Source organism: Dendrobates tinctorius, unplaced genomic scaffold (genome assembly GCF_039654945.1).
Source record: "Dendrobates tinctorius isolate UK_male_01 unplaced genomic scaffold, ASM3965494v1 ptg000483l, whole genome shotgun sequence".
NCBI classification, from domain to species: Eukaryota; Metazoa; Chordata; class Amphibia; order Anura; family Dendrobatidae; genus Dendrobates; species Dendrobates tinctorius.
Window position 1 is genome coordinate 458,921 of NW_027362144.1, and position 24,361 is coordinate 483,281.

Genomic DNA, 24,361 nt, shown 5'->3' on the forward strand with positions numbered 1-24,361 from the left:
TAAATTATTAAAGGCTTGGGATAAATGTCAAATCATGACAGGCAGCGCCTGCTGCAGGAGCCTCCATTATCACTGGCATTACCAGGCGGTCGTGCGACCATGTCCTTCTGGAAGTTCGACTCCTTCGGGCGGTTCTACTCCAGGATCCGGCAGCGACACTGGCGGATATCCTATTCCCAGACCAGCTGGTTTTTTAGACCCACCATCACCACGTCCAGCCGGAGGACCAGGAGGGGGAAGAGATCCAGACCGGATGCTTCTGCGCTCACAGGTAGGAGTCGAAACATAGTCGTCAATATCTCTGACTACTCTCTTTCACCACTAGAACTAGAAGTCTTAAACAAAGGGTTATCTTTCTGCCCCACTCCTAAATGGGATTCCTTCCAACTTGAGAAGGATCTCCAAACGTTCTATCGTAACATCAGACTCAAAGTACACTTCGAAGGGAACCCTTCAACTGGGGACCACAGACTTAACCTTACAGCTAACCAGAGGATTACTAATCAATTGACTATAGACAACTTGGGCTTGAGGAATCCTAGCACCTTCATCCCACCTAAAACTCATCATGCAGCTGAAACATTCATCAATCTGGTTGATAGAGATATCAAGGAGATTATCCATGACCATCGTATTGGCTTACTCCCTGTCCGCCATAATTTATCACCACTTCATAAACAGGCAATTACCTCACTTCAGAATAACAAAAATATCATTATTAAACCAGCGGATAAGGGTGGAGCAATCGTGGTTATGAATAAAACTCAGTACATCCAGGAGATTAGGAGACAGCTGACCGACACCTTGACCTATAAACGAGTCCAGATTGACCCCACATTTTCCATACGTAGGAAAATAGACAACATCACAAACGAATACATAAGAAATGGGACGATTGATACCAAGACCAAAACCTTCCTATCTAACATACATCCAATCACCCCCGTCATATACATACTTCCCAAAATCCACAAGGACCTCCATAATCCACCAGGACGCCCTATTGTGGCCTCCACTGACTCGGTCTTAAGTCCACTGTCTGTATTTTTAGAAAAGCTGTTGACTCCACATGCCCACATGACCAGATCATTCCTTCTAGACACTAGCTCCTTTCTTAAAAAATTGAAGGATCTGGGACCCATTCCACCTAATAGTATCTTGTGTACATTGGATGTTAACAGCTTATACACCTCCATTGAACATGACAAAGGTATAGAGGCAGTTTCCCTTACCCTCCAGGAGGCTAACACCGATACCAAACAAAGAAACCTATGTATTGATCTACTAAACCTGGTACTACGTGAAAATTACTTTCTCTTTGAAGATGACTTTTATGTACAGATACGGGGTACTGCGATGGGCTCGAACGTAGCCCCCGCATACGCAAATCTTTATATGGATAGGTTTGAGAGAGACCATTTATACCCCAATCCCACCTTTCAGCAACAGGCTCTCGTATGGTTAAGAACTTAAGATACATCGATGATATCTTCTGCATATGGCACGGCCCCCAGGACAGCCTCCTTGACTTCTTTAACTCCATCAATCAGATTAGACCTGAACTCAAATTCACACTATCCCATGACGCCAATAACATCAGCTTTCTGGACACAAGAGTAATAAAAGATGACCGGGGATATTTAACTACAGACATTTTTTCAAAGCCTACAGATGTCAATAGTCTCCTCCTATATGACAGCTGTCACCCACAAGCAACTATAAAGAGTTTGCCAAGATCACAATTTAAGAGAGTCAACAGAATTGTCTCCGACCCCACAATTAGAGACACACGTTTAATCGAAATGTCCAATAAATTTGCCAACCGAAATTACCCGAAAAAATTACTCACTGATGAACTACATAGAGCCCGCACTGACATTACATCGCCCAGTGACATGACAAAACCTGTGAGGCTTCCCTTTGTCCATTACCACCATCCCTCCATACTAAGGGTACATAATTTGATCCGCAAACACTGGCCACTATTGACAAGATCATACCCCAGGGTTGAGTCATTCAAAAACCCCCCTTGATGTGTCTGCGGAGACCCCCAAACATACGGGACAGACTGGTACGAGCGGACATAGGGACTAAGGAAACCATCCATTCGCTTACCCTCACTGGTCAAAGGAGGACAGGTACTTATCCCTGTCTTAGCTGTATGTCATGTTCAAATGTCACCAGAGGCAATGTAGTCACACATCCCCGGACAGGCAAATCCTACCCCATAAAGGACTTCTACACTTGTGATTCCAACTTTGTTGTTTACGTGATTAAGTGCCCTTGTGGACTGTTATATGTAGGGGAAACAACCCAGGCAATTAGGAGGAGGATCTCTAGCCATAAATCTGCAATCAGATGTGAATACACCTGGCTACCCCTACCGGCCCATTTCAAAGAAGCCAGACATAACATCTCACAATTACGCTTCCAAGTGTTAGAAAAAGTACACAGACCCAGAAGAGGGGGTAACCACATCAAACTCTTGAAAGAGCGTGAAACTTATTGGATATACACACTCGACACCCTTGCTCCTAGGGGTCTTAATCGTGAAATAGAGTGGCATAACTAACAATTGCCATTCTTTCCTAGGTCACCTAATGTATACAAATAACAGGGCACGACATAACCCTCTGGTAAGGTTAAGCATACCATTAGTATTTTGGCCATAAGTTTCCTTTCCCTTTCTTTGATTGCTTTCCTTTAACCTTAAGTTTGGACTCCTACTTGTTTTCTGATGTATTATGATCATAATGTCTATCATCATATACACTGTGCTCAACATATACCATATATATCATCAGACCTTCGGCATACTAGCATCCATACCCAGTAACATCTTTATGGCCGATACATAATGTATTTTAGCTTATATTGACCATAACACTGGTTCAATGTTGTTGAACCATTGTCCCACACTATTTACTATGATAAAATAAGTTTTTTATCATCACATAGTCATGTGACCTGTTGCGATCACATGACTTTTTCAACCAAAAACATGGCCGCCACCATGAGCCTCACACTTCATCTGAGCATGTGCGGTGATGTCACATCCTGTCCTGAGACCAGCAATTGTCATTTCCTGTCACATGGACAAAACATGTTTAAAAGGAGCTATGAACATCGCTCAGGTCACTCCTCCTTGCTACACCTGAGTGTTAACACACTCCACCGTCTCGCCACCACCGTGAGTGAACCATGATGACCCAGTCAATTAAGTACATTTTTTCCACCTATTTACACAGGCTAATGTTTATGCAACTTCCCTCCACCCCACATAGAGCGACCGCTCTGACCCTGGCTAACCTAAAGGCATAAGTGACCATTACCGAATTCAGGAACTACTACGGGTAAATATCTATAACCTTATCACTAGACCACTTTCACCAATGGGGATGATACTAGATTTCTCTAGCCGGTTCTATGACACCAATACAACCATGCTATTAGTCACTTATATTTAGCAAAAATTCTTTATCACCAGGCATTATAAGGAACCATTCATTCTAATTTAAACATACAGATCCCTCTATCCAGGCATACTCGCTGTCCCTGATCATAAGGACCACATCCTTCATGAACCACTACATTGTTCAAGGGTTTGCATGTCCTCTTGTTATTTTATGCTTCAATATTTTTTCCACACGTCTATTGACTTTGTATAATGATGCAATTATCTGTGCCCTCCGATCTCTCTCTCAGGACTTATATGTTAATACTTTCACATTTACCATAGTCTTGGCATTCCTCCTATGACCATCACCAGATGTCAGACATGATATACTAGACATATATATTATGTTGTAAATATAATGTAAATATGTAACAACAACACCTGATTGTATATATCTCCGTTTTTTTTCAGCGACTTATGTGATCAAGGTCTTGAATGACCGAAACGTCATTCTGTCGCAATCACTATAAGAGCACTTGCTTTCAATAAATTTCACTAATAAGCAAATACTCCTTAAGTGTATGTGTGCAGTGATTCTAATACACATGTCTAGTGATGGGCGAGCACTAAAATCCTCAGGTGCTCGTTGTTCGGGTCAAGCAAACTGGAATACTCGGGTACTCGGACAGAACAACGAGCCCAATGTAAGTCTATGGGTGACCCGAGTATTTTTGCCGCAATCTCCCCGGGGGTCCTTTTAAGGTCTAAAAACGTCTGAAAATGATGGAAACACTACTCAGATGACACGGGGACATCATGGGGATCGCCCCTGGAAGCATTCCTGACTCCTGGGTCACAGCTTTATATAATGTTGTCAGAGTTTCTTGCCATTTTTACTGGTGCACCAAAAAACCTACCAAAACGAAACCATAATGGCTTTTCCAGGGAAATATGTTAAGGTTCATCCTTCCCAGGTTAATGACTTTTATTTATGCCAAAATAATTAACCCAAAACAAAAATGTTCCTCCCCCACTTGGGCTTAGTTCAGACGCAGCGTTTTTGAACCGTTTTTCAACTTTTACATTGCTTTCAACCAACACAAATGCATTCGCTGTGAAATGTCATTGTAACATTTACCAACCCTAGCTGGCTATGTGGTGTGTGACACATAAGCAGACACATCTTGTTTCATTTATGAAGGAGGGACTCTTAAAGTCACAGAGCCTATTTTTAAAGGGTGTCGGGGAGCATTAATCTTCTTAAAAAGCCATTATTAATCAGTGGGTCTCCTAAACTGTTATTTCCTATGCAGTGAGTGGCTGGGCTGCCAAGAATTACAACGCACCCCAATACCCCTTTCACGAGAGGGACAGTAGGGCTTCCTGAAAAAACGTTGCATTGAATGCAAGGCCTTCCCCAAAGTTACATGCATCCCAATAAGCTTCTTGGTTTTTCAGCAAGCCTGCAAATGATACTTCAGGCTGCGCCCTCGTTCATCAGGGAGTGAAGAGCAACGGGTGGGAATCATTATGTCCCTTCTTAAAGGGGATCCCCAATCCTGGGCCTTCTCCCTGCCGGTCGATTCACCATCGTTAGAATCCGTGGATTTTTTTTGCGGCTTTGGCGCTAGTGTATGGGGATCCTGATGGCGTCTCCCTGGCGGAAATTCGACTCCGTAGGTGTAAACAGGGAGCCTGGGTTGCTGAGGAGTACTGCTCAGAGTTTAGGAGCTGGGCCACTGGCATTCAGTGGAATGACCCTGCACTTAGGAGTTAATTTGTGTCTCCAAAGTTGCAGAGATAGACGCCTTAGAGAGAGACATACACAAAATGTGCCCCCTATAGTCCTCGCTAGGGAGGAGGACCCACCAGTGCGGATGGAGGAACCCAGGCAGCCCGGTGTTGTTAGTACAAAAAAGGGGTTGTCTGCGGTTCGCCGTGGTGGGGGGTATGCTTTTCCTGTGGGAAGCCGGGCCATTTCATGGGTGCCTGCCCAATGCGTGCCAAGTCTCCAGATGAACCCATGCAAGTAGGAGGAGCTAGTTTGTGTACAGGGCTGTCTACGGTTCGGGGAGTGGTGGCGGCATGTTTTTACTGTGGGCAGACTGGTCATGTCCTTAAGGTTTGCCCAACGCGCGCCAAATTATCTGTGCCAGCTAAGAAGCCGCATTCCCCTGGTCGCTTGGAGGGAGACGACCAGGGAGTGTATATTTACTCCATTTTGCCCTCCCAAGGTACTGTGTCAGCAGAGGTGTTGGCTGGTGGGGTACCGGAGGTGATACCGGTGCTTGTGGACAGCGGAGCAGGAGAGTCAGTCTGGTGGATGCTCGCTTTGTCCAGACTAATGGCCTGAGGTGTAGGACGCTGGCCCAACCTATAAGCGTCCAGGCCATTAAATCTGTTCCACTGAGCCAGGGGAGCTTGACCCAAGTCGTAGAAAATATCCATCTGCGTATAGGACATCATGAGGAGTCCTTGCCATGCTACGTCTTGGAGGGAATGCCAGTACCTATCGTTTTAGGCCTTGGCTGAAAAAACACAACCCGGTAATAGATTGGCGGACTAGGGAAGTAGTCAGCTGGGAGCAGTCGTGTGAGGGCTGCTGCCTCGGGGCTACTGTCCCTGCTGTCTCTCTACAACCATCCCCTTCCTCTCCAGTGGGAGCAGCAGATGTGCTGCAGGAGAGTAGGGGCAAGTCTCAACCCTCGCCATTAGTCAACCCTGAGAGGCGCAGACCTCGTAGTGGGAGGGGTTGGAGGGTGGTGTACCCCTTGGTGAATTGCGGGGGTGTAAGTGTGGTGACACAGGGGGATGCCTCTGATGTCAGTTCCAGAAAGAATTCACCATATTGTGACAAACGAATGTGCGGCAATAAATGTTCAGGTCCGGACCTGTGTGTGAACAAACATGCATGGGTGGACACCAAAAAACATCCAGTGGAGGTGTGTTGCGGAGACTTACCAGCTGGAGTTACCCACAAACTTGCCCATACACCACTCGTTCCCCAGATTGGCGCTTTGGAGAAGTGTGGTGCCTCCGGAACATACATTGCCAATACCAGCGGTGTTCATTTGTCATAAACCTGAAGTTCAGGTAGTTGTTGGGGTGAACTCTGGATCTGGGCGTCCCCACTGTAGGTGTTTTTTTTAGGTGAAGAGCGGTCTTGAGGGTCCAGAGGCCATTCATTGAGAGAGGGTACTGTCATGATCCAGGTTGGATTATGACAGATTTTGCACAAGTAACCTTTTTTTGCCTTTAAGCTCTTTGCTTAAAGTTAGTTTTGCCCCCGGTGGCCATTAGGGTCATTACACTGTGGTTGTTTTAGTTCTAGTTTTGCCCCCGGTGGTCGTTAGGGTCATTGCACTCTGGTTACTTTAGTTGCCCCCGGTGGCCGCTAGTGTTATTGCACGTGATAATGAAGCAGGTGTGATTCCCTGGCTGCTACCTATAAAGGAGTTGCAGGTGGTCTCACTCACTGTTGGTGATATTGCTCATTTCCAACCAAGTCTGTTGAAGGAAGGAACTACAGAGAGGAGTTCCTGGCAGCTCAGGGGAGCTCTGGTGTAATAGCTTCAGACGAAAGCTGAATTCAGGTGTCGAGCTTCAGGGGTGAAGCTCAACTTTGGTGTCGTACTCTGTTGCTGGGAGCAATAGTAACAGAGCTAAGCTAAGTGGTGTTTTTCCCTGTTTGTTACTTTCCTTGTGTGTGTATTAGTGCAGTGGTGAGATTAGTTTCTGCACCGTCCAATTCACTAGAAAGGGATAGGTGCAGGGCGAGCTAGGGATTTGAGGTATCCAGCTCGTCACCAGGTGCGGAATCTGCCTAGGGATCGTCAGGAGTGTAGGGACACTGATTCAGGGGAGTGCAGCAGGTCTCCACGTCCCCGTTCCCTGTTGCAGGGCCCTACATTGTAACGGTTTCCCCTGTGTTTCCCTTAACTCTGTTTAAATTCGCCCTGCTGGAGGCCGTGTATCCAGGTTCACGTGATATTACATCAAATAGGCAAAATCAGGAAGCGTATACCCATGTGTGGGTGTGAAGAGGTGCATGGGAATACACCTCCCAAAAAGACACTACATTGGAGGTTATGTCTCACTGTTATCATTTGGTGGTGTTGAGAAGTCTGGCCCAATCCAGCCCTTGTTCATTTCTATAAGAGTCAGCCTGTCAGCATTTTCAGTTGACAGGCGGATGCACTTATCAGTTATAGTTCCATCAGCAGCACTAAAAACCCGCTCTGACAAAACGCTAGCGGCAGGACAGGCCAGGACCTCCAAGGCGTAGAGCCAGTTCATTCCATGTGTCCAGCTTGGATACCAAATAATTAAAAGGCACAGAGGAATCCTGGAGGACGTTGGTACGGTCAGCAAGGGACTCCCTCAGCATCCTCGAAAACATTACATTCCTTGTGAGATTACCCCACGCCTCAGGGCCAGGGCGATGGGAGTGTATGAGAAAACTGTTCCAGAACTTTACCAGTGTTCCCCTGCCTCTGCTGGATTGGAGTTGTCTCTCTCGCCTGTCCTCCTTGGTTGGCCAATGAACTGATATCTCTGCCGCCAGCATTTTAAGATGGGAATTTTTTTAATAATCCTGTGTGAGGAACGGGCGGACCGCTGCCACCAAATTGCGATGGACAGCGGACCCTGTGCCACCAATATGTCACGATCCCACCAACGACACGGGTTTGTCAGCAGACTGAGGGACATGACGCACTGCCGGCACACAGCTATCACAAGCACAGTGGGGGCTTATCTTAGTTATCCCACCACTGGCACCATGTGACAAAACACAGCAAGCTAATCTTGCTCTAACAATTTATCACAGGGGGGTATTTTGGTTGCCCCACCACTGCTAACAACCTTCCAAGAACTGCGGGGATTTATGTATATCCCACTTTCTCAGTTCCACTTTGGAATTCGCAGCTCTCCGGCATCCCCCTTACCCTCAGGTCAGTCAGGGAACTGCACCTAGGATAATTAGTCGCCGGATGGGCTGCTTGTTGTGCACGGGCAATTAGACTACTGCAGTAAGGGAATTATCAATGCTGTGGCCGCAGCACCTCATTCAGCATGTAAGACCCGTCTGTACTGCCAGCTAGCCTCGCCAGTCGCACACACCACGCTGCCACCAGCCACGCTTTACTTAATCAAAGAGTTAATTAAGAGGGTCTGTGGCAAACCCCAAATTAGCAGTGATTATCTAAAAAAGGAGCATAGTTCGTTTCTTAGAGCATGGATTCAAACTGATAATTTTACGATTTATTCCCCAAAGTCGGGCAGTGATTACAAATACAAAAGTTGTAATAAATTGAGACATTAAATATGTACAGTTGCAAATATGAAAACAACATGGATTAAAAAGCAGAAAGTAACACTTACATGTGCCTAGGTGGTATCAAGCAGACCATGCGGCTCGAGGGATGGGCAGCAGCCAAACATCCCAAGACATGGGGTAGGTCTGTTCAGCATCAGAACTCCAGCTTAACTGACTGGGATATGGTAGGGAGTACCCTATAGCCTAGGGTATGTGACCTCACGAAATGGGCGGTCTGGAGAGGTCCAACCTCCCTCTCTCCAAGTTATGATTTGGCTACAAAACTTAGAATAACTATATCTCAACGAGAAAAGCCTGTACCAACACACATAGGGCATCATTGTTTGTGATTTACCGAATAGAGTCCGAAAACACCAAGCATGCCATAATTAAGACCCTCCATTTGGGAGCAATCCATATCTCAGTTTCTGGAGAGATTAGGATTTTGCAAGAGCCACCGTAGGGAAGCTGGGTCCGCGCAGATCACAGAAATGTTCGTTTCGTTTTTCTGTCAAGGCAAGGCTCCAGCGGAGCAACCTTCCATTGGTTCCGGACACTGTGTGCAACCAGCTCAGAGGGTTGTAATCGGTAACCACCGTGAAGGTACGCCTGTACAGGTAGGGCTGCAAACGTTGAGTGCCCACACCATGGCCAGACACTCCTTCTCGATGGTCGAGTATGCCACTTCCCTCAGCAAAAGTTTCCAGCTCCAGGTACAACACGGGGTGCTCCTGGTTCCCCAAGTCGACCTGACTGAGCACAGCACCGAGGCCAAACTCGCTGGCGTCAGTCTGTACCAGAAATGGGTGACTGCTGTCAACTGCTCTCAGCACTGGAGAGTTGCACAGGGCTGCTTTCAAAGCTTGGAAGGCCGCCTCAGTCATCTGTCCAGTTGACTGTTTGGGGTAGCCTCTGCTTGGTGAGGTCAGTCAAGGGTTTTACAAGGGCGCTATAGTCTTGAACAAACCGCCTATAGTACCCTGCAGTGCCCAAGAAGGACTTCACCTGTTTCTTGGTCCTGGGGGTAGGCAAGGACGCAATTGCGTCCACCTTTTCTGGCTCCGGACTCATGGAACCCATGCCTATCCGGTGCCCCAGGTAGTGGCCCTCGCTCATGCCCATCTGGCACTTTCCTGGCTTGATAGTCAGGCCTGCCTGGTGAAGACGCTTGAGCACCTCCTGGAGATGCTGAAGGTGTTCCTCCCAGGTGGAACTGAATATGGCGATGTCGTCCAAGTACGCCACTGCGTACTCCTCCAGTCCCCGGAGCAGGTGGTTGACCATCTGCTGGAAAGTGACAGGGGCATTTTTCATGCCGAAGGGCATGACTGTGGACTCGAACAGTCCAAAGGGGGTGATAAAGGCGGATTTCTCCTGCGCCTCAGGGCTAAGGTGAATCTGCCAGTATCCCCGACAGATCCATGATGGATATGTACCTTGCTTTTGCCAACCGCTCAAGCAGATCCTCGATGCGCGGCATCAGGTGGGCGTCAGAGGTTGTGATGGCGTTGAGCCCCCTGTAGTCCACGCAGAACCGGGTGGTTTGATCCTTTTTAGGCACGAGGACTACAGGTGAGGCCCACGCACTTTTTGACCGTCGAATCACCCCCAGCCTTAACATCTCATTGATCTCTTGGCGCATGACTTGTTGCACCTCCTCAGAGATCCGATAAGGTGTTCGCCGTAGTGTGGCGTGATTCCCGGTGTCCACCTCATGAACCGCTAACTCTGTCCTCCCAGGTCGGTTGGTGAACACGGCCCGGAAGGGTTCCAGGGCTTCCACCAACTGCGACCGCTGGGATATGGTTAGCAAACCACTTATCTCCATGTCCTCAGTGGACCCATTGGCCTTGGCTTGGGCCAGCATGTCCAGGAGGGGATCTTCCTCCCCATCCTCGGGCAGGTTGCAGACCGGTAGGACGCAAGTTGCACGTTCGTGGTGCGCCTTCAGCATGTTGACGTGAAAGGCCTTGCGCCTACCCCGAGCATGGTCAAGCGTGACCACGTAGGTGACCAGGTTGAGCTGTTGGTGGACGACGTATGGGCCTTCCCAGGCTGCCTGAAGCTTATCTGTTGGTACGGGGACCAGCACCCACACCTTTTGACCCACCTGGTAGGTCCGCTCCTGGGCATTCTGGTTGTACCAGTGCTTCTGGTCAGCCTGAGCCTGCGTCATGTTGCCATGTACCAACTGCGTCAAGGTCTGCATCTTGTCACGGAAGCGCATTACATAATCCACGATGGACACTTCTGTGGGGTTTGGCTCATCTTCCCAGGATTCTCTTATCAACCCAAGGGGTCCCCGGACTCGCCTGCCATACAAGAGCTCGAAGGGGGAGAACCCGGTCGAGGCCTGTGGAACTTCTCTGTAAGCAAACAGCAGGTGTGGGAGGTACCGCTCCCAGTCGCGCCCTTGGGTCTCAACCAGGTCTCGATATCAGGTGCTTCACCTGCATTTTCTTACAGAGAGCCTCCATTAGGCGAGACATGAATTGGGTCCCTTGATCGGTAAGCATCTCCCTGGGAAATCCTACCCTTGAAAAGATGGTCACCAATGCGTCAGCCACCTTATCTGCCCTGGTTGAAGACAGAGCTACAGCCTCTGGCTACCTGGTAGTGTAGTCTACCACGGTGAGAAAGTATCGCTTTCCAGAGCTGCTGGGGACGGACAGCGGGCCTACAATGTCCACCGCGATTCTCTGGAAAGGCTCCTCTATCACCGGCAAAGGAATAAGGGGAGCCTTAAGAGCAGGCCCCGCCTGACCCACCTTTTGACAGGTGTGACAGGAGCAGCAGTATTGTGTTACATATGTCCCCGTCTTGGGCCAATAGAAGTGTTGAGACAGCCGTGCCATTGTTTTGCTGATCCCCAAGTGTCCAGCGAGTGGAATCTCATGGGCAATCCGCAACAACTTAGTTCTGAACTGTAGGGGGATGACTAGCTGTCTTACCCTCCACCACTCCTTTTGGGAATCTCCGGGTACTGTCTCCCGGTACAACCTTCCTCGTTCCCAGAACACTCTCTCCTTATCAGACTTGGAGGTGGGCGTCTCGGCGAGATCTCTCAACTTCTCCAGACTCTCATCTGAGTGCAGAGCAGCCTGGAACTCCTTGCTGGAGGCTGCCAGAAGTGACGTCAGGGTTCCTTCCGCACTGGGACCATCTGGAACCGGCTCTGGGGTCACCTCTGGTTCAGTCTCTCCTGTAGCAGAAGACGGTCCAGAAGACAGGGCGCTACCTGCGATCTGGGCACTCTGACTGCATGTGACAGCTGCTACGTATGCTGTCTCCCTGGGGATTTCTACAGACCCACCAGTCGGTGCTGCTATGGGCTCTGGGCTCTACCTCCCCATCCACCCCCAACACTCCAGGAGCAGTGCTACTTATGGGCCAGTTACCTTCCTCAGTGGCACTGGTCAGTTGCATGGCATTACCTTCTTCATCGTCCCCATGCACTTCTCCATTTCCCTGAGCACCGTTGCTTGCTCCTGCCAGGGGTTCCTCAGCCGTCTCACTCCGCAGAGCACTTCGGGGCTGAGCACTTCGGTACCTGTGGACACATCTACCTTTTCAAAGAAATTGTTAACAGGTTCAGTCGGCACAGATACATCAACATCATCAATATCATCATTCCTCGGAAAAGAATGGTTACATTGCTTTGGTACATTCACATCAACTTCAGCATCATTCCTGGGGAAAGAATGGTTGTTAGTTGCATCACTACTCATCAAGGCATTAGCAGGTAACACATTCAGTTTCCCATCATCATCATCATCATCAACACCATCATGAGGGTTAATGTTACCCTTATTATCAGGTTGGGGAGGGGTGTCAGGGACATAGTATGCAACCATCCTCCCCAAGTAAGTCCCCAATAAAACATCAGTGGGCAGGTTTTCAGACACTCCCACTTCCCTCACCCCGCTCCCAGCACCTCAATCAAGGAATACCCGTGCCACTGGCAAGGGACAGTGGGTACCCCCGATCCCGGTGACAGTCAGGGTTTTTCCCTCAACAACTCTTCAGGGGCTGCCAGTCCAGGACGGATGAGGGTTCGTTCAGCCCCGGTGTCCTTGAGGCCTGTAGCAAGACGGGCCTCCACCTGGACAGGTTGAACATTGTCGTCAATCCTCCTAACCACACCTCCCACCAAAAGATTAGAGGCGTTAGGCCCAGAGGCCTTGACTGGGGGGTTCTTCGGCTTTTCCGCACAGGTGTAACTGAGGTGACCAGGCCGCTTGCAGAGGAAACACAGGTGACTGTCAGTAGTAGGCCTGGTGTTGGCAACAGGGACAGGGCATCTGGAGAGACTGCTAGCTGGGGCACTGGGGTTGGTTGCAGGCTTACCCCCTCTCCAGCTGGTGGTGACTGGCCTCTGCGTCTCTGGCTTCTGGTTGGCCTCGTAGTTGTCGGCGATCTGCGCCGCTTTGTCCGCATTCGTTGGTTCGCGGTCCAGGATGAACTGTCGGACCTCAGCTGGGGCAAAGATGCAGGAACTGGTCTTTGATCATCAGGGCCCGTAGCTGCTTAAAGGAATCAACGGACAGTCCATGGATCCGGGTCGCCCTCCCAGGGCCGGTATCAGTGTGATGTGTCACAGCGGCGGTGACCCGGACCGTGGCCCTGGGCGCCCAAGTAATAGAATCATAGAATCGTAGAGTTTGAAGGGACCTCCTGGGCCATCTGGTCCAACCCCCTGCTCAAAGCAGGATTCGCTAAATCATCCCAGTCAGATGTCTGTCCAGCCTCTGTTTGAAGACTTCCATTGAAGGAGAACTCACCACTTCTCGTGGCAGCTTGTTCCACTCATTGATCACTCTAACTGTCAAAGTTTTTTCTAATATCTAATCTGTGTCTCCTCCCATTCAGTTTCATCCCATTGCTTCTAGTCTTTCCTTGTGTAAATGAGAATAAAGTTGATCCTTCTACAATGTGACAGCCCTTTAGATATTTGTAGACAGCTATTAAGTCTCCTCTCAGTCTTCTCTTTTGCAAACTAAACATTCCCAAATCCTGCAACCTTTCCTCATAAGACAGGGTTTGCAGACCGGTCACCATTCTAGTCGCTCTTTTCTGAACTTGCTCCAGTTTGTTGATGTCTTTTTTAAAATGTGGTGCCCAAAACTGGACACAATATTCCAGATGAAGTCTGACCAAAGAGGAGTAGAGGGAAATAATGACTTCACGTGATATAGACTGTATGCTTCTGTTAATACATCCTAGAATTGCATTTGCCTTTTTTGCTGCTGCATCACACTGTTGACTCATATTCAGTCTGTGATCTATTAGTATATCCAAGTTTTTTTCACATGTGCTGTTGCTTAGCCCTATTCCTCCCATTCTGTATATGCTTTTTTCATTTTTATTGCCCAGATGTAGTACTTTGCATTTTTCCCTGTTAAAAACCATTCTGTTAGTGCTGCCCACTGCTCCAGTTTATTTATATCTTTTTGAATCCTCTCTCTCTCTTCTCTAGTATTAGCTATCCCTCCTAGCTTTGTGTCATCAGCAAATTTAATCAGTTTACCCTCAATTCCTTCATCTAAATCGTTGCTAAAGATGTTGAACAATACAGGGCCCAGGACAGAGCCCTGTGGTACCCCACTTGAGACATTCTTCCAACTGGATGTGCAGCCATTTACGACCACTCTCTGGGTCTGATCACTAAGCCAGTTATGAATCCACCTAACAGTTGCCTTGTCCATTGCATACTTAGTCATTTTTTCAATAAGGATTGTATGAGATACTTTGTCAAATGCTTTGCTGAAGTCAAGATATACTAAATCTACAGCATTTCCTTGATCCACCCAATCAGTTATTCCATCATAGAAGGAAATTAAGTTAGTCTGACACGACTTATTAGTTACAAACCCATGCTGACTCTGTTTAATCACTTCATTCTTATCCAGGTATTGACATACATGTTGTTTAATTATTTGTTCAAAGATCTTTCCTGGTATAGAAGTCAGACTCACCGGCCTATAGTTGCCTGGGTCCACCTTCTTCCCCTTTTTGAAGATAGGAACAACATTGGCTCTTCTCCAGTCTTCTGGGACTTCTCCTGTTCTCCAAGAATTTTCAAAGATAACAGAGCGGGGTTCAGAAATTTCTTCTGCTATCTCCTTCAGTACTCTGGGGTGTAATTCATCTGGACCTGGAGACTTGAATTCATTTAGGTTAGCTAAGTGTTTCCTCACTATCTTTCTGTTTATAGATATCCTGGATTCTTCTATTCCCTTAATAGGACAGTGAAGAACAGTTGATGTTACATTTCCTTTCTGAGAGAAAACAGATGCAAAATAGGAATTTAAAAGTTTGGCCTTCTCAACATCCTGTCTTACCATTTCATCATTTTCATCCTGTAAAAATCCTATAGCATCTTTGACTTTTCTTTTACTTTTGACATATCCCCAAAATCCTTTATTATTGCTTTTGACATCTCTTGCAAGCCTCAATTCATTGTCAGCTTTAGTAATCTGATTTATGCCCTGCAGGTTCTGCAGACAACATTATATTCTTCTTTAGGTATGCATTTAGGTATCCATTTTATAAACATTTTTTTCTTCCTTTTTAGCATGTGCTTAAGTTCTGTGTTCATCCATCCTGGTTTCCTTAAATGCTTCCTATTCTTCCCTTTTTTCGGAATTGTTAACAATTGTGCTTTGAGAATTTCATTTTTCAAGATTTCCCATCCTTCCTGGACATTTTTGTCTTTAAGGATATCCAGCCATTGGATCCCTCCAATTCTCTTTCTGAATCCCTTAAAATCTGCCTTTCTCAAATCTAACCTTGACGTCTGAGTCTTCACAGGTCTTCCTCCTCTAGTTATCCAACGGCCAAAACCCTGTGATCGTTGAGCTCGCAGAGACTCTTCACTTATCCCAGAAGGCACTGGGAATATGCAAATGAGCCGAGCAGGGCGGCGTCCGGTCTCTTATACCCCGATGATGCTGTGCGGCCAGCCAATCACTGCACGACCACAAAGATGACAAAGATGGCTGTGGTGTTTCAGTGCCTGGCAGACAATCTCTGCACCGTGATTGGGTCTCTAAAGTCCGGCAATAATGCTGGGCAGAGACCCGAGTTCCCGCCGAGTAATCCCGGAAATGCTCAGTGCTCGTCGAGTACACCGAGTACCGTGATACTTGTGATATACAATGTCTGCAAGATTTGCTTTCGGTTGGAATGTGCTAAAAAATCCTCCATTTTGTCAGTAGCTGCCTGCCAGTGTCTCAGTTACATTGCACACTGCAGCAGCTTCCCTTCCCCCCCAAGTGTTATAAACCAACTTCCTGTCACACCATTTGGCTTCTCTCAGCCTCAGCTGAAAGGGAAAAAGTGCGGGAAAAAAAAAAAAAAACTCTTTGTCTGAAATCCGGAGTTAGAAGTAAACCTTTAAGAGCCTGCCCTGCGAAAACCGTACAAAGTAAAGATATGAAAATCATATTTTGGTAATCTGAGCGGTCCCAGCTCCGCTACAGTGTCACTTCCGCTGTTCTACCATGTCCAGAACATGAGATATGATTTGCTCCCAAATAGAAGGTCGTACCTATGGCGTGCATGGTATTGTTTGATTCTATTCGGTAAATTGCAACCATTGATACCACTGATGAGTCCATACTAGTTTCCCTCGCAAAGCTATGATGATTATAAGTTTTTAGTAAGATTTCTAACTTGGAAGAGGTGGGATTAACCCAGAATGCACCTCTCCGTGATTTCACATAGGAAAGTCTATAAGGCATTCCCTGGGCAAAACCAGCTCAGAAGAGCTCCAATCCTTGTGCTGACAAGAACTCCAGATGAGTGGAGATGTGTGGCTCCGCCTTCTTTCTCCGCCGCATGGTTTTGCCTAAAGAGCCATGAACAACCGTGAGTGTACTTTCTATGTTCATCCATCCTTTATTTTATATTTGTACTGTACATACTTTATGTCTCAACTTTATAGCAACTTTTATCTGTAATCACTGTCCTCTTTCGGAAAATAAATGATTTAATATTTAGCCTGTCTCCATGCTCTAAGAATCGAACTATACGCCTTTGTTAGATAATCGCTACTAATTTGTCGGGTTGGCTTCGAACCCCTCCCTTGAGTCTATAACTTAAGCGGAGAAGCCAGGAGCTGGTGGCAGCTTGTTGTGTACGGCTATTGCGGCTTGCTGGCAGTCTAGAAGGGTCTTATATTGCTGAATGAGGGGCTGCGGCCACCGCATTGATAATTCCCTTACTGCAGAAGCCTAATTGCCGGTTCACAACAGGCAGCCCGTCCGACGACTAATTATCCTAGGTGCAGTTCCCTGACTGACCTGAGGGTAAGGGGGGTGCCGGAGAGCTGCGAGTTCCAAAGTGGAACTGAGAGAAAGTGGGATGTACATAAATCCCCGCAGAACTTAGAAGATTGATAGCAGTGGTGGGGCACCCAAAATCCTCCCCTGCAGCAAATTGTAGAGCGAGATTAGCTTGCTGGATATTTTTGTCACATGGTGCCAGTGGTGGGATAACTAAGACGAGCCCCCACTGTGCCTGTGATAGCCGTGTGCCGGCATTGTGTCACGTCCCTCCGTCCGCTGATACACCCGTGTCGATGGTGGGATTGTGACATAGTGGTGACACAGGGTCCGCTGTCCGTCACGTTTTGGTGGCAGCGGGACCCCCGTCAGTCGCCTCTGTATTTGACCGAACAGCGGTGGGCTGTTCGTCACATATTGGTGGCAGAGCGGTGGGATAATCCTAGAGCATTAGTGATTTGGTTTGAGCAATCATTCTCACTAAAGACCTGCACAGTTCCTGCGGGAATCCTGCATCATAGGTTTTGGAGAACAGACTCAGTGGTTACTAGTCCTGAGACATTTTTTGTGTACGTGCAAGTATTCCCTCCCTTTTTCTCCATTTTTCTTTTCTATCTTTTATTTGACAACCATGGCAGCAAAAGGAGAACCTTGGTACAAACAGCAGACAAAGGAATTTCTTGCTGGGTTATGCACGTTCCAAGGCCTTGACGCCACGAACAAAAACAGAGCCCAGCTGATTGCGGCTCTGGTGCAGCTGGACAACGACCAGAATCCAGTGAGCGCAGAAGTTGGCCCAAGTGACAATGGGGCTGCAGCAGAGGTACCACTCATGAGCGCTGGCCCCACATTCAACCAGAGCACGCTGGACCCCTACCTGCAAGCGGCCTTGGCCGCACTCCCTGCCGAAGACAGTGAGGCACGGGGGAGGCTGATCCAGCAATATCGGCAGGAGGCCCAAGCCGAAAGAGAGGCTGAGAAAGCCGAAAGAGAGGCTGAGAGAGCCGAGCGCCAAGCAGAAGCTCTGAGAGCCCATGAGCTGGAGATGCTCCGACAAGGGGGGCATGCCCCCAAAGCCCGAAGCGGTGAGCCCAGCAGCGTCCAGACTCCTAAACCCCGGCCAGAGCATTTTCCCGTGATGGAAAAGGAAGGGGACTTGGACACGTTTCTGCGAGCCTTTGAGAAAGCTTGCAGACAGTACCGACTGCCCGAAGACCAATGGGCCAGGTACTTGACCCCAGGGCTAAAAGGCAAACCTCTGGAGGCGTTTGCTTCTCTTCCGCAAGCGCATGATGATGACTATCGCGCCATAAAGGAGGTGCTGATCGCCAAATATCGGCTGACACCTGAGGTATACCGAAAGAAGTTCCGACACCTCCAACGTGGCCCACACGATAGCTACAGTGATGTGGTGCAAGGACTCAGGACCCACTTTGACCAGTGGATCCATGGACTGTCCGTTGAATCCTTTGAGCAGCTATGGGACCAGATGATCAAAGACCAGTTCCTGCATCTCTGCCCAGCTGAGGTCTGACAGTTCATCCTGGACCGCGAACCAACGAATGCGGACAAAGCGGCGCAGATCGCCGACAACTACGAGGCCAACCGGAAGCCAGAGATGCGGAGGTCAGTCACCACCAGCTGGAGAGGGGGTAAGCCTGCAACCAACCCCAGTGCCCCAGCTAGCCGCCCCTCTGGAGGCCAGGTCCCTGTTGCCAACAGCAGGCCGGCTGCTGACAGTCGCCTGTGTCACCTCTGCAAGCGGCCTGGTCACTTCTCTTACACCTGTCCGGATAGGCCGAAGAACCCCCCAGCCAAGGCCCCCGGGCCCAACGCCTCTGTTCTTTTGGTGGGAGGTGTGGTTGGGAGGGCTGACGACAACGTTCAACCTGTTCAGGTGGGGGCCCGTCTTGCTACAGGCCTCAAGGACACCGGGGCTGAACGAACCCTCATCCGTCCTGGACTGGCGGCCCCTGAAGAGTTTGTCGAGGGGAAAACCCTGACTGTCACCGGGATTGGAGGCACCCGTTGTCCCTTGCCAGTGGCTCGGGTTTTTCTTGACTGGGGTGCTGGGAGCGGGTTGAGGGAGGTGGGAGTGTCTGAAAATTTGCCCACTGATGTTTTATTGGGGACTGACTTGGGGAGGATGGTTGCATACTACGTCCCTGACACCCCTCCCCAAACTGATAATAAGGGTAACGTTAACCCTGATGATGATGATGATGATGATGATGATGATGATGGGAAACTGAATGTGTTACCTGCTAATGCCTTGATGAGTAATGATGCAACTAACAACCATTCTTTCCCCAGGTATGATGCTGATGGTGATGTGAATGTACCAAAGCAATCTGATAACCATTCTTTTCTTAGGAATGATGATAATGATAATGATGATGATGTATCTGTGCCGACTGAACCTGCTAACCCTTTCTTTGAAACGGTAGATGTGTCCACAGGTACCGAAGTGCTCAGCCCCGTCACTCTGCGGAGTGAGACGGCTGAGGAACCCCTGGCAGGAGCAAGCAACGGTGCTCAAGGAAATGGGGAGGTGCATGGGGACCATGAGGAAGGTAATGCCATGCAGCTGACCAGTGCCACCGAGGAAGGTAACTGGCCCATAAGTAGCACTGCTCCTGAAGTGTTGGGGGTGGATGGGGAGGTAGAGCCCAGGGCAGCACCGGCTGGTGGGTCTGTAGAAATCCCCAGGGAGGCAGCATACATAGCAGCTGTCACACGCAGTCAGAGTGCCCAGATCGCAGGTAACGCACTGTCTTCTGGACCCTCTGCTGCTGCAGGAGAGACTGAACCAGAGGTGAACCCAGAGCCGGTTCCAGAGGGTCCCAGTAAAGAAGGTACCCTGACGTCACTTCTGGCAGCCTCCAGCAAGGAGTTCCAGGCTGCTCTGCACTCAGATGCGAGTCTGGAGAAATTGAGAGGTCTCGCCAAGATGCCCACCTCCAAGTCTGATAAGGAGAGGGTGTTCTGGGAACGAGGAAGGTTGTACCGGGAGACAGTACCCGGAGATCCTAAAAAGGAGTGGTTGAGGGAAAGACAGCTGGTCATCCCCTATCAGTTCAGAACTGAGTTGTTGCGGATTGCCCATGAGATTCCACTCGCTGGACACTTGGGGATCAGCAAAACAAAGGCACGGCTGTCTCAACACTTCTATTGGCCCAAGATGGGGACAGATGTAACACACTACTGCCGCTCCTGTGCCACCTGTCAAAAAGTGGGTAAGACGGGGCCTGCTCTTAAGGCTCCCCTTATTCCTTTGCCGGTGATAGAGGAGCCTTTCCAGAGAATCGCGGTGGACATTGTAGGACCGCTGTCTGTCCCCAGCAGCTCCGGAAAGCGATACATTCTCACCGTGGTAGACTATGCTACCCGGTACCCAGAGGCAGTAGCTCTGTCTTCAACCAGGGCAGATAAGGTGGCTGATGCACTGGTGACAATCATTTCAAGAGTAGGATTTCCCAGGGAGATGCTTACCGTTCAAGGGCCCCAATTCATGTCTCGCCTAATGGAGGCTCTCTGTGAGAAAATGCAGGTGACGCACCTGGTATCGAGTGCGTATCACCCACAGACTAATGGTTTGTGTGAACGCTTCAACGGTACCCTCAAACAGATGCTCCGCATACTGGTTGAGACCCAAGGGCGCGACTGGGAGCGGTACCTCCCACACCTGCTGTTCGCTTACAGAGAAGTTCCGCAGGCCTCGACCGGGTTCTCCCCCTTCGAGCTCCTGTATGGTAGGCGAGTCCGGGGACCCCTTGGGTTTATAAGAGAATCCTGGGAAGATGAGCCAAACCCCACAGAAGTGTCCATCGTGGATTATGTCATGCCCTTCCGTGACAAGATGCAGACCTTGTCGCAGTTGGTACATGACAACATGACGCAGGCTCAGGCTGACCAGAAGCACTGGTACGACCAGAACGCCCGGGAGCGGACCTACCAGGTGGGTCAAAAGGTGTGGGTGCTGGTCCCCGTACCAACGGATAAGCTTCAGGCAGCCTGGGAAGGCCCGTACGTCATCCACCAACAGCTCAACCTGGTCACCTATTTGGTCACACTTGACCATGCTCGGGGTAGGCGCAAGGCCATTCACGTCAACATGCTGAAGGCGCACCACGAACGTGAAGCTTGTGTCCTACCGGTCTGCAACCTGCCCAAGGATGGGGCATCCCCTCCTGGACATGCTGGCCCAGGCCAAGGCCGATGGGTCCATTGAGGACATGGAGATAAGTGGTTCGCTAACCGTGTCCCAGCGGTTGCAGTTGGTGGAAACCCTGGAACCCTTCCGGGCCGTGTTCACCAACCGTCCTGGGAGGACGGAGTTAGCGGTTCATGAGGTGGACACCGGGAATCACGCCCCATTACGGTGAACACCCTATCGGATCTCTGAAACGGTGCAACAAGTCATGTGCCAAGAGATCGATGAGATGTTAAGGCTGGGGGTGATTCGATGGTCAAAAAGCGCGTGGGCTTCACCTGTAGTCCTCGTGTCTTAAAAGGATCGAACCACCCGGTTCTGCATGGACTACAGGGGGCTCAACGCCATCACAACCTCTGATGCTCACCCGATGCCGCGCATCGAGGATCTGCTCGAGTGGTTGGCAAACGCCAACTACATATCCATCATGGATTTGAGTCGGGGATACTGGCAGATTCCCCTGAGACCTGAGGCGCAGGAGAAATCCGCCTTTATCACCCCCTTTGGACTGTACGAGTCCACGGTCATGCCCTTCGGCATGAAAAATGCCCCTGCCACTTTCCAGCGGATGGTCAACTACTTGCTTCGGGGACTGGAGGAGTACGCGGTGGCGTACTTAGACGATATTGCCGTCTTCAGTTCCACCTGGGAGGAACACCTTCAGCACCTCCAGGAGGTGCTCAAGCGTCTTCACCAGGCAGGCCTGACCATCAAGCCGGGGAAGTGCCAGATAGGCATGCACGAGGTCCACTACCTGGGGCACCGGGTAGGCGGGGGTTTCATGAGTCCGGAGCCAGAAAAAGTGGATGCAATCGTGTCCTGGCGCACCTCCAGGACCAAGAAACAACTGAAGTCCTTCTTGGGCACTGCAGGGTACTATAGGCGATTCGTACAGGACTATAGCGCCATTGCAAAACCCTTGACTGACCTCACCAAGCAGAGGCTACCCCAAACAGTCAACTGGACTGATGACTGTGAGGCGGCTTTCCAAGGTTTGAAAGCAGCCCTGTGCAACTCTCCAGTGTTGAGAGCAGTCGACAGCAGTCGCCGTTTCTGGTATAGACCGATGCCAGCGAGTTTGGCCTCGGTGCTGTGCTTAGCCAGGTCGACTTGGGGGACCAAGAGCACCCCGTGTTGTACCTGAGCCGGAAACTTTTGCCGAGGGAAGTGGCATACTCGACCATCGAGAAGGAGTGTCTGGCCATGGTGTGTGCACTGCAACGTTTGCAGCCCTACCTGTACGGGCGCGCCTTCACGGTGGTAACCGACCACAACCCTCTGAGCTGGTTGCACACAGTGTCCGGAAACAATGGAAGGTTGCTCCGCTGGAGCCTTGCCCTTCAACAGTATGACTTTACTGTAAAACACAGGAAGGGCAGTGAAAACGGCAATGCCGATGGGTTGTCCGGCCGGGGCGAACCCGCTGAGGTGCGCATGGCCGATTACCGAGAGGTAATGCCTCCTTAGCGCCCTCTTAAGGGGGGAGGTGTGATGTACAATGTCTGCAAGATTTGTTTTCGGTTGGAATGTGCTAAAAAATCCTCCATTTTGTCAGTAGCTGCCTGCCAGTGTCTCAGTTACATTGCACACTGCAGCAGCTTCCCTTCCCCCCCAAGTGTTATAAACCAACTTCCTGTCACACCATTTGGCTTCTCTCAGCCTCAGCTGAAAGGGAAAAAGTGCGGGAAAAAAACAACAACTCTTTGTCTGAAATCCGGAGTTAGAAGTAAACCTTTAAGAGCCTGCCCTGCGAAAACCGTAAAAGTAAAGATATGAAAATCATATTTTGCTAATCTGAGCGGTCCCAGCTCCGCTACAGTGTCACTTCCGCTGTTCTACCATGTCCAGAACATGAGATATGATTTGCTCCCAAATAGAAGGTCGTACCTATGGCGTGCATGGTATTGTTTGATTCTATTCGGTAAATTGCAACCATTGATACCACTGATGAGTCCATACTAGTTTCCCTCGCAAAGCTATGATGATTATAAGTTTTTAGTAAGATTTCTAACTTGAAAGAGAGGTGGGATTAACCCAGAATGCACCTCTCCGTGATGTCACATAGGAAAGTCTATAAGGCATTCCCTGGGCAAAACCAGCTCAGAAGAGCTCCAATCCTTGTGCTGACAAGAACTCCAGATGAGTGGAGATGTGTGGCTCCGCCTTCTTTCTCTGCCGCATGGTTTTGCCTAAAGAGCCATGAACAACCGTGAGTGTACTTTCTATGTTCATCCATCCTTTATTTTATATTTGTACTGTACATACTTTATGTTTCAACTTTATAGCAACTTTTATCTGTAATCACTGTCCTCTTTCGGAAAATAAATGATTTCATATTTAGCCTGTCTCCATGCTCTAAGAATCGAACTATACGCCTTTGTTAGATAATTGCTACTAATTTGTCGGGTTGGCTTCGAACCCCTCCCTTGAGTCTATAACTTAAGTGGAGAAGCCAGGAGCTGGTGGCAGCGCGTTGTGTACGGCTATTGCGGCTTGCTGGCAGTCTAGAAGGGTCTTATATTGCTGAATGAGGGGCTGCGGCCACCACATTGATAATTCCCTTACTGCAGAAGCCTAATTGCCGGTTCACAACAGGCAGCCCGTCCGGCGACTAATTATCCTAGGTGCAGTTCCCTGACTGACCTGAGGGTAAGGGGGGCGCCGGAGAGCTGCGAGTTCCAAAGTGGAACTGAGAGAAAGTGGGATGTACATAAATCCCCGCAGTACTTAGAAGATTGATAGCAGTGGTGGGGCACCCAAAATCCTCCCCTGCAGCAAATTGTAGAGCGAGATTAGCTTGCTGGATATTTTTGTCACATGGTGCCAGTGGTGGGATAACTAAGACGAGCCCCCACTGTGCCTGTGATAGCCGTGTGCCGGCATTGTGTCACGTCCCTCCGTCCGCTGATACACCCGTGTCAGTGGTGGGATTGTGACATAGTGGTGACACAGGGTCCGCTGTCTGTCACGTTTTGGGGGCAGCGGGACCCCCGTCAGTCGCCTCCGTATTTGGACGAACAGCGGTGGGCTGTTCGTCACAATACTAGGGCGAGTAACGTGTAGTGGCAAGCACGTTCGCTCATCACTACTTGTGTCCACTAGAAAGGTTTGGCTTCTCTCAATAGCATAGAATTGTACGCGACTTAAGT

The 24,361-nt window shown here is 49.3% G+C and overlaps 1 protein-coding gene and 1 long non-coding RNA gene across 2 annotated transcripts in view; both read left to right on the forward strand.

Moving 5' to 3' along the window:
• LOC141077948 (T-cell leukemia homeobox protein 3-like) overlaps nucleotides 1-24,361 on the forward strand; it is a 128,042-nt gene that overhangs the window by 27,695 nt on the left and 75,986 nt on the right. The gene's annotated exons all lie outside the window — the stretch shown is intronic.
• On the forward strand, nucleotides 2,570-3,966 carry LOC141077949 (uncharacterized). Its single transcript, XR_012227627.1, has 2 exons — nucleotides 2,570-3,353; nucleotides 3,869-3,966. It is a non-coding gene; the product is annotated as an uncharacterized lncRNA (long non-coding RNA).